This window comes from Phaseolus vulgaris, chromosome 11, assembly GCF_000499845.2.
Source record: "Phaseolus vulgaris cultivar G19833 chromosome 11, P. vulgaris v2.0, whole genome shotgun sequence".
NCBI lineage: Eukaryota > Viridiplantae > Streptophyta > Magnoliopsida > Fabales > Fabaceae > Phaseolus > Phaseolus vulgaris.
The window spans coordinates 44,379,495-44,386,143 of record NC_023749.2 but is presented as its reverse complement, the minus strand read 5'-3'; positions in this window follow the sequence as shown (position 1 = coordinate 44,386,143).

Genomic DNA, 6,649 nt, shown 5'->3' with positions numbered 1-6,649 from the left:
TATTATGGTAAAATTAAATTAAACTCTAAAAATAATTTAATCAAATGGAACTCAATAGTATAATTATTGAAATTAATTGAATCACACTACATTATAATTTGAATAAAATGAATATTATTTGAATTACCTTAATTATTATTATTAGTGATAACCTTATTTTAATTTATATTTTTCAAATTCATAAGCTATAACTTAAATAACTTTATTGAAAAATATTTCAGTTTTTCAACTAAAAATAAAAGAGAAAGTTTTAAAAGAACAATTCAGTTTTTAATTAAATACAATTTAGTATCAATCTAGTTGGGTTTAATTTGTTTAACACCTATATATATATATATATATATATATATATATATTTCATTTCAAAGTAATTGATTAGATTATCTTCAAACGGAAAAAAAAAACTAGGGATGGCAAAGCGGGCCAGCCCGTCCCACATTGGCCCGCCCCGCACTTGGCCTGCAAAAATGCGGGACGGGTTGGCCCGCCCCGCAAAGTTATTGCGGGCTAGAATTCCCAACCCGCCCCGCATAAGAGCTGGCCCGCAAACCTGCGGGCCAGCCCACGTTCTTTTTTTTTAAAAATTAAATATTTATTTTTTTACATCTTGTTATTAAAAAATTGTCAAATTAAACCTATATATTTGTTATTATCAAACCTAATTTTTTTTTATAGTCAAACATCAAAACATTAAGATAAATATCAAATATCACTATTCTTCCACTTCCAAAACATTAAAAATACCTAATTCCAAAACATTAAACATAAACATTAATTCAAAAACATTAAACATAAACATTATTGACACTCTTCCATTTCAATAACATTGGATGCCACCTTAGTAGAACCTTCATCCATTTTTTCATAATTATAATCTTCCCCGTCATCTGCATATATTAAAACAATGACAATTAATTAATTAATTTTTCATAAAAATAATACAATAAAAATAAGATAACTTTTGACTCAATTGATGGTTTGGTCATGGGTAACTTCTAAAATACCCTCTGCTTACTTCTCCTTCTCTAAATGGTGTCTTGCTCCTTTATCATGTTTGAAATTGATTTAATTGGCATGACCCAGTTTAGGTTGCCCTGCTGCTACTAAGTGTCAATATTTTTTTCTTGCGGGTTTGCGGGCCAGCCCGCCCCACCCCGCAACTGGCCCGCGCGGGTTGCGGGCTAATGCGGAGCGGGCTAATGCGGCTTAGCGGGTTGAAAAGGTCATCCCGCCCCGCGTTTTTTACCTGCGGGCCGCGGACCGGCCCGCACGGCCCGTCCCGCTTTGCCATCCAAAAAAAACCAATAATGTGATCAACTAAATGCAACTCACGATACTATTTTTCAAACGACTTTGAAATATTGCAATTATTTAAAAACATTATGGCACACAGTATAAAACTACTAATTTAAAATATTATCTTTTGCTGGGTTTATCAATAACTTTGCCACCAAACTCTCAATTTTGGTTGATATGCTTGGTATGTTGTGCAAGGGACAATTGTATTTATTATTATAGCATGAGTATTTGCATCTACATTTTTTTTCTTGGCCATGTCAAATAAAAATTGAAAGAAATTATCCATGCATTCTTGTGCTTTTAAATATTTAATTGGTTGTATGAAGACTTTTCCACATGTATTTATGTAAAATCTAAGAATAAATTAAATATATTTTTAGTACTAAATTTTGATTTGGTTTTAAATATTTTCTTTTTCTTATAATATGATATCTCAACTTTAGAATCTAAATAATTGTTAACTAAAATCTTATTAGCTAATTAAATACCAATTTATAAATTATTTATCAATAATATAAAATAATTTAGATACCAATAACTTTTTTAGTCTCTATATTAATATTTAATTTAGTTAATATTGTCAGACTTGAAAGCCCTTCACCCCTCATATTTTTTCTTTCTTTTCTCTCTTTGCTTCTATCTTCTCTCTTCAATTTCTCTTCCATAATTCATTTATTTCCAAATCTAATCACACCCTGCAATAGTTGAGGAGTCAGACTACATTTGTACCTGATTAGATTTTCAAACAAAGTAAGCTCATTTTTACTCTAAAGATCCCTTATTCTCTGTTTTTCTCTATGATTTAGTCACCAATGTTAGTGGGACTAGTTGAGAAAAGTGTTTCTCACAACTTGATTAAGCTCATAATAAAATTTGGTTATGGTTGGATAACTTGCTTTAGATTCCTAAATTTTGGAGTGGTTACCCTATTTGAGGTAGAATTTCCATCAGAATAAGAAATTTCAGGTAAGGGAAGCTAACTTTAATTTTTAATAAAATGTGGTCCCAATATTCAATTTTATCTTGCAAGGATATTGTTTGTTTATATATTGTTTAAACTTGTAGAAATATTAGATTTTGGTAATTTAGTATTTAAGTGTTGTTTTGTTTTTATGTTATTAAATAAGATTTTTTAATGTTGTGGATTGCATTTTGAATGATATTGCATGATGAAAATTATATGGAATTGAAGTCCTACATTTGGGATAATGTATGAACTAATGCTTGTTTTTGTATTGATGCTTATGTGGTAACAAATATCTCTGAGCTTCATTGACGATCTAAGTCACATAGACTTAGATATCATGTGGTGAGAAACTGATGGAGGAGTTCATGCACACCATGACATATGAGATGAACCTCAATCCCAATTTTCTCAATTGAATCAACAACTCTTTACCTTGCTTTATTTACATTCTTGCAATCATACACAATAAAAATCCTACAAACTTTTACTTATTGTCTTCTATTTAGTGAATCTTATACTTAATAATTCAATTGTTTCTTGTGGGTTCCAAATCCGTCCTTAGGGACAAATTATTACTTTTGACACGGTATATTTGTCATAAAATAGTTATCAACGGTCATACAAACAAGATCATATTTTCTTTTCAAGGTCATAAATTTATTTTGTGTCCTCTTACACCTCAACATGTAAGAGAGGATGAGATAAAACTAAAAGCAAAAATAAATAGTGAAAATGAAAATAAAAAAAACTAAACAAGTTGTTTCTTCATCATTGAAACCTTTTTGTTTCATGAGGTCTACATTTGAGAGAGGTAATTTTTCTTAAGTCTTTCATGTTCTTTTGTTAGTAAAGAGAAATTTCAAAATAAAAAACAAAAACAAATGACTATTTGTTTTCCACAATGGTTTATTCTCATTTTTCTTTTTTTTTCTTTGTGTTCTTCTTATGTTTCCTAATTTTTTCACGTGAACATTTGAACTAGGTGGACTGTGCTAAAATTTTAGAATTAGGTGGACTATGCTAAAATTTTAGAACAAAGTGGCCCAAAGATTTCAACGAATCGAATTTGAAGACAAAATCTTTTCAAAGGGAGGGCTTGATGGAGGACTATCCTTACTAAAACCATATTTTTTTCTCAACTAATAGAAAAAGATCAACTTGAAGATTATAGTATAAATATATGCCTTACTCTTGTATAAATTTGTAAATAATAGAATAACATTTTGGACCTTGTATTTTGGGCAAAGATAGTGTAGGATTTAGAGCCTTAGAAGGCCAAGAGGGGACGTCCATATGGCATCCTACATGGCGTTGATGACTTTTTACGGCAAATGCACCGCATTGTCAGAAGTAATAATATGTCCCTAAGGACAGATATCGAACCCCCAAGGAACAATTGAATAATCAAGTAAAATATTCACTAAATATAAAGCAAAATAATAAAAAATTGTTGAAAGTTGTTGTGATGACAATGATTAATCAGAAAATAAGGCAAAGAATTTGTTGCTTCAAGTTGGAAAAATAGGGATTGGGTTTCATCTTTCTCACTCTTATGTATATTGATTAGCATGGTAACATTATGTCCTTTGATTGATATTGATGCCCGTATAAAATTCATTTATATTGATTCTTCGCATGTAAAATTATTAAGATGCTTCCTAAATATCAATTCCTCGCATATTTATAAAAACAACTTAGAATCCATATCAAACGTTGATAGCATTAACATTTCCAGTCTATTCCTAGCACTCAAATATGTTAAGTATTATTGTTTAGGTAAGAACCATAAAAATACTTTCAGTCAGATTTAAGACTCTAAATCAAGAAATAGAAGCAAAAAAATAATACCAATAATCAATCAAGAACAAAGTATTATATTTAAATATCACTTCAATACATCAGAGTTAGAACAAATTACTCCCAATCCCAAAGGTAGAATTAGCCACTCATGATGACTATTACACGCAAGGATGACATGAAAAGAAGATCCATGATGTTTCTATTTGGCGGTTGCCTCCTTTAATGTTTCCTACACCTATTATTCTCTCAATTGATTTACAAGTTACTGAATGGTGTTTTCCTCCCAATCTTGCACACTAGGGTTGTGCCTCAAGCCTCCTATTTAACCTAATTTGCTTGGGCTTAAGTGACTTCTTGCTTGGGCACTAATGGGCTCGCTTGGGAGAGTAAAATGTAAAAAGGCCCAACGTTACTGGCGCTATCTCGCTTAAGCATAAGTGAGATTTTACTCGCTTGAGCAAGATCCACTGGCGGCATCTTGGCTTTTTGTGAGTTTGGGCAACTTTGGTGAGTGTTGATGCATTCCAACTTTCTCTTTTTAGCTTTGTATATTTTCCTTTTGCCCAATTATCTCCATTCTTCCCTAGAAACTTGAAATTAACACAAAATTTGGGAATAAATTGTTCTTATTTAAATTAAAAGCATAAAATTTGTAAAAATGTATAAATTCATAAATTAGGGGTTATTTTATACTTATTTTAGCAATTAATACTCATAAGTGTCTATATTTTAATATGAAATATTACTGAAATTTGGCACTTATCAGATGCAACCCAAGCATCCATGTAAGCGCCACTTCCTTCCTTCTTTTCTCCAAAGGTGACCATTCAACTCCTTGTAAAAACATAAATATGGGGCGCCTCTTCCAATATTGTTTCCTCAACTTTGTGCCACTTGTCTTCATGCTATTGGAGAGTGCCTTCAAGACATGGATTACCACATGGAAAACCACCAATGGAGAGGATTTGAAGCTGCCACATGTCACTCCATGAATGTGTTAGAATGGATGGCTTTAAACTAGAGGGGGGGGGGTGAATTGTTTAAAGAGAATTTTCGTAAACTTTTAAAACAAGAATGAATTTATCTCAGGAAACAATTGATTCAGAAATTCAGTTCGCCAAAACAACAAGCAAAAGTTGCAGTACCAGACAAACAATCGGTTGTTTCACAGAAACAATCAGTTGTTTATACCAACAAACAACAAATAAAACTGAATTTTAAAGAGTTAGAGATAGAGAGATTGTACACAGTTGTTTATACTGGTTCACTCCAAACCCAGAGCTACATCCAGTCTTCTCAGAAACCCTGAGGAAATCCACTAAGCAACCACACCTTGATCACTTACACAACAACCAAGAGAATGACCTTGAACACCTCAAGAAACACACTCTCCTTGGTCAACACAACAACACCAAGATTGCTGATCTTGATCCCCTCAAGAACACACAACAAATCTTAGCAAACACAGAAACGAAACTTGTCTTTACAGAGAGTACAAGGATTACACTTGTTATAGAAGATAATTTGAAATAAAAATAAGCAGAATCCTATTCCACAACTTTGATCAATCACACACTCTTAGCAATCTCAGCTCTTTGAAAAACTCAAAAACTCTTAGCAAAAACTTATCAAATATTGATCGTTAAATCTGTTTTTCTGAATTTATTCAAAGATGTAGTTTGTTATCAAATCTTAACAAACTCTTAAATTGCATTAAAAGATTTGTCAAAGCATTTAGTGACTAGAGCGTAAACAGTTAAAACATTTAAAGCTCAGTCAAAGATAAAACAGTTTTTCTGTTATGGTCCCAAAACAAACAATCGGTTGTTTCCTCGAATCAATCAGTTGTTTTGGTACTTAACAGTTCAACCATTTTAAAAACAGTTTTCAATCTTTTTCTCAAAACACCTAAGTATAAACAATCGGTTGTTTCGACAAAACAATCGGTTGTTTTAACTTAGTTTGAAAACATTTTACTTTCACAAAGATTGAGATGCTTATGCTTTAGATTTAATCAAAGGGTGGATTACAACATTCAAACTACCCCAGAACTAAGCTAAACCAGCACAACAACATCAAGCACAACAGAGGCTTCAACATCCTTCAAAGAATTTGGATTCTTCAAAGCTTGAACACCACTTGGTTCAACAGATGGAGAGTTTCTTAGAGCTCCAATGGCCATCTTAGGAAACCCAAGGCTCTAGAAGTAGAGAGATTCTCTTGTAAATTTCTTAGACTAGAATGATATATGAATTTGTGTTTCTGAATTTCTTGGCACATTTCTCCAAGTCTCTCTTCTATCATGCTTTCTTGCAATTTAGAAAGTCAAGAAAGTTGGCATAACCTCTTCCTTGGTCCTTGCACCTAGGAAACTCTCGCCCAAACCACTTTCCCTCCATGGCCATTTGATTCTTTCTCCATTGATTTCAACAAGTCTTCCGCTACCTTCCATCAAATCCTCTCGAACTCAAGGACAAATGCATCAAGATGAGTGTTTGAATAAGCTTAATTGGAGAAGAAGGCGTATCTAGAATTTGGAAGCGGTGTAGAAATTTTCCAAAGACAAAGGTGAGGCCAAATCTC